Genomic DNA, 5,280 nt, shown 5'->3' with positions numbered 1-5,280 from the left:
TAAAATGGCAGTATTAAGCCCTCATATATCAATAATCACCCTAAATGTAAATGGATTGAATTCTCCAATCAAAAGACACAGAGTGGCAAGATAGATTAAAAAACAAGACCCAACAATATGCTGCTTCCAGGAAACACATCTCAGCTCTAAAGACAAACACAGGCTCAGAGGGAAGGGATGGAAGATGATACTCCAAGCTAAATGGCAAACAAAAGAAAGCAGGTATTTCCATACTCATATCAGACAAAGCAGCCTTCAAGATAAAACAGGCAATGAGAGACAAAGAGGGGCAGTATATAATGATAAAAGGGACATTCCACCAAGAAGACATAACACTTATAATTATATATGCACCCAACACAGAAGCACCAAAGTACATAAAGCAACTATTAATAAACCTAAAAGGAGATATTGACAACAAAACAATAACAGTAGAGGACCTTAACACCCCAATTACATCAATGGATAGATCATCCAGAAATAAAGTCAACAAGGAAATATTGAGTTTAAATGAAAAACTAGACCAGATGGACTTAATACATGTATATGGAACAATCCATCCAAAATCAGGAGAATATACATTCTTCTCAAGCGCACATCAAACATTCTCAAGGATAGACTGCATATTGGGAAACAAGGCAACCATCAATAAATTTAAGAAGATTGAAATCATATCAAGCATATTTTCTGACCATAATGCTATGAAACTAGAAATTCACTACAAGAAAAAAGCTGGGAAAGTGACACATATGTGGAGACTAAACAACATACTAGTGAAAAACCAACAGACCATTGAAGAAATTAAAGGGGAAATCCAAAAATATCTGGAGGCAAATGAAAATGAAAATACACCGTACCAACTCATATGGGATGCAGAAAAAGTGGTCCTATGAGGGAAATTCATAGCAATGCAGGCCCACTTTAACAAACAAGAAAAATCTCAAATAAGCAATTTTAAACTACACCTAACAGAAGTAGAAAAAGAAGAACAAAGCCCAAAGTCAGCAGAAGGAGGAAAATAATAAAAATTAGAGCAGAAATAAATGAAATTGAAACCAAAAAAAAAAAAAAACCAGTAAAAAGGATCAATAAAACAAAGAGATGGTTCTTGGGGAAGATAAACAAAACTGACAAACCATTAGCCAGACTCACTAAGAAAAAAAGAGAGAAGGCTCAAATAAATAAAGTTAGAAATGAAAGAAGAGAAATTACAATGGATACCACAGAAATACAAAGGATTATGAGAGAATACTATGAAGAACTATGTGCCAATAAATTGGACAATCTAGAAGAAATGCATACATTCTTAGACTCATACAACCTCCTAAAACTGAATCAAGAAGAAACAGAGAATCTGAATAGAATAATCATAAGAGATTGAAACAGTAATCAAAAACCTCCCAAAAAATAAAATTCCAGGACCAGATGGCTTCCCTGGAGAATTCTACCAAACTTTCAGAGAGAAATTAATACCTATCCTTCTTAACCTATTCCAAAAAGTTGAAGAAAATGGGATACTTCCTAACACATTTTATGAGGCCAACATCACCCTGCTCCCAATGCCAGACAAGGACAACACAAAGAAGGAAAATTACAGGCCAATGTCACTGATGAACATAGATGCAAAAATTCTCAATAAAAATACTGGCAAACCAAATACAGCAATATATTAAAAAGTGATCAAATGGGATTTATAACGAGGACTCAGGGATGGTTCAACATATGCAAATCAATCAATATGATACACCACATTAACAAAATGAGGAATAAAAACCACATGATCATCTCAATAGATGCAGAGAAAACAACTGACAAGATCCAACATCGATTTATGATAAAAATTCTCAATAAAGTGGGTATAGAAGGGAAATAGCTAAACATAATAAAAGCCATATATAATAAACCCACAGCCAACATCATACTCAATGGGGAAAAACTTACAGCCACCCCTCTGAGAACAGGAAGAAGACAAGGGTGCCACTCTCACCACTCTTATTCAACATAGTACTGGAGGTTTTGACCAGAGCAATTAAGGCAGGAAAAAGAAATAAAAAGAGTTCAAATAGGCAATGAAGAAGTGAAACTCTCTCTGTTTGCAGACAACATGATTTTATATATAGAAAACCCTAAGGTACCCATTGGAAAACTATTAGAAATAATCAACAACTACAGCAAAATTGCAGGGTACAAAATCAACTTACAAAAATGAGTTACATTCTATACTCTAATAATGAACTAACAGAGGATTCAAGAATACAGTCCCATTTACAATCACAACAGGAAGAATAAAATATCTAGGAATAAACCTAACCAAGGAAGTGAAAGACCTGTACACTGAAAACTATAAAACACTGTTGAAAGAAACTGAAGCCACAAAGAAATGGAAAGATATTCCATGCTGATGGATTGGAAGAATTAAGATAGTTAAAATGTCCATACCTACTAAAGCAATCTACAGATTCAATGCAATCCCAATCAGAAACCCAATGACATTCTTCATGGAAATAGAACAAATCCCAAAATGCATATGGGGCAACAAAAGATCCAGAATAGCTAAAGGAATCCTGAGAAAAAAGAACAAAGCCTGAGGCATCACAATTCCTGGCTTCAAAATATACTACAAAGCTATAGTAATCAAAACGGCATGGTACTAGTACAAAAACAGACGCACAGATCAATGGAACAGAACTGAAAGCCCAGAAATAAAACTACATATCTACAGACAGCTAATCTTCAACAAAGGAGCTAACAACATACAATGGAGAAAGGAAAAACTCTTCAGTAAACGGTGTTTGGAAAACTAGACAGCCACATGGAAATGAATAAACTAGACTGTTATCTTTCACCTTACACAAAAATTAACTCAAAATGGATTAGAAACTTGAAAGTAAGACATGAAACATAAAACTCCTAGGAGAAAATATAGGCAGTATGCTCTTCAACATCAGCCTTAGAAGGATCATTTGAATACCATGTCTACTAGAACAAGGGAAGCAAAAGAAAAAATAAACAAGTGGGATTTCATCAGACTAAAGAGCTTCTGCAAAGCAAAGGAAACCAGGAACAAAGCAAAAAGACAACCCACCAACTGGGAGAAAATATTTGCAAATCATAAATCAGACAAGGGGTTAATCTCCAAAATATATAAAGAACTCCCACAACTCAATAACAAAAAAACAAACAACCCAATCAAAACATGGGCAAAGGATATAAACAGATATTTTTCCAAAGATATACAGATGGCCAACAGGCACAGGAAAAGATGTTCAACATCACTAATCATCAGGGAGATGCAAATCAAAACTACACTAAGATATCACCTTTCACCTGTTAAAATGGCTATAATCACCAAGACAAAAAATTACTAATGTTGGAGAGGTTGTGGAGAAAAGGGAACCCTCATACACTGCTAGTGGGAATGCAAACTGATGAAGCCACTATGGAAAGCAGTATGGAGATTTCTCAAAAGATTAAAAATAGAAATAACATATGACTCAGGTATCACACTACTGGGTATTTATCCAAAGAGCATGAAATCAACAGTTCAAAGAAATTTATGCACCCCTATGTTCATCGCAGCATTATTCACAATAGCCAAGAAGTGGAAGCAACCCAAGTGCCCATTGACTGATGATTTGGTAAAGAAGATGTGGTACATATATACAATGGAATATTACTCAGCCAAAAAAAAGACAAAAATGGTCCCACTCGAAACAACATGGATAGACCTTGAGGGTATTATGTTAAGTGCAATAAGCCAGATAAAGACAAACACCACTTGATTTCACTCATATGTGGAAGATAAACTAACCATGGACAAAGAGAACAGATTAGTGGTTACCAGAGGGGAAGGGAGTTGGGGGTGCACATAATGGGTAAAGGGGCACATTTATATGGTGACTGACAAGTAATAATGTACAACAGAAATAAAATAAAACAAAATAAAAGAAGATCTCATCACAAGAAAATTATTGTAAGTATATGTAGTGACGGATGGTAACTAAACTTATTATGTGATCATTTCACAATATATATGTATATGAAATCATTATGTTATACACCTGAAACTTATATAATTTTAAATCTCAGTTATATCTCAATAAATATATATATATATAATAAAGCCCCAAGTATATAAAAAAAAGAAAACTAGAAATAAATGGAAACTATTTTCTTTTTTGCCCTTTTTTCAATTTTTTATTGTGTTTAAATATATACAACACAATATCTGCCATTTTAACAATTTTTAAGTGTACAATTCAGTGGCATTAAATACAATCACGATGTTGTGCAACCATCACCACTATTCATTTCCAGAACTTTTTCATCATCCCAAACAGAAACTGTGCACTCATTAAACAATGACTTCCGATTTCCTCCTTCCCCCAGGCCCTGGTACCTCCATTCTACTTTCTGTCTCTATCAATTTGCATCCTCTAGGTACCTCATATAAGTGGAATCATGCAATATTTGTCCTTCTTTGTCTGGCTTATTTCACTTAACATCATGTTTTCAAGATTGATCTATGTTATAGCATACATCAGAATTTCATTTATTTTGATGGTTGAATAATATTCCATTGTATGCACACACCACATTTTGTTAATCCATTCATTTGTTGATGGACACTTGGGTTGTTTCTACCTTTTGGTTGCTGTGAATAATGCTTCTATGAACATTGGCATACACGTATCTGTTTGAGTCCCTGCTATCAATTCTTTTGAGTGTATATCTTGGAGTAGAATTGCTGGATCACATTGTAATTCTATGTTTAACTTTTTGAGTAACCATCAAACTGTTTTCCACAGTGGCTGCAGTATGTTACGTTCCCACCAGCAATGTACAAAGCTTCCAATTCCTCTACATCCTCACCAAGACTTGTTGTTTTCCACTTTTTGTTTTAAATAATAGCCATCCAAATGGATATAAAGTGGTATCCCGTTGTGAGTGGGTTTTTTTCAGCTTTATTGAGGTATAATTGACAAATAAAATTGTAAGATATTTAGAGTGTACAACGTGATGGTTTGATACACGTATACATTGTGAAAGGATTCCCCCATTGAGTTAATACATCCATCACCTCACATATTTACCTTTTGGGTTTTCTTCTGGTAAGAACACTTAAATTCTACTCTCTTAGTAAATTTCAATTATACAATACAGTGTTATCAACTACAATCGCCATGTTAGACATTGGATCCTCAGACTTTATTCATCTTAAAACCGAAAATTGGTGCCCTTTTAAAAACCTCTCCCTATTCTCCCCTCCCCTGCCCCTGA

This window comes from Equus quagga, chromosome 8 (assembly GCF_021613505.1).
Source record: "Equus quagga isolate Etosha38 chromosome 8, UCLA_HA_Equagga_1.0, whole genome shotgun sequence".
Classification (NCBI taxonomy): domain Eukaryota; kingdom Metazoa; phylum Chordata; class Mammalia; order Perissodactyla; family Equidae; genus Equus; species Equus quagga.
The sequence above is the reverse complement of the archived record's forward strand: the minus strand, read 5'-3'. Positions refer to the sequence as shown.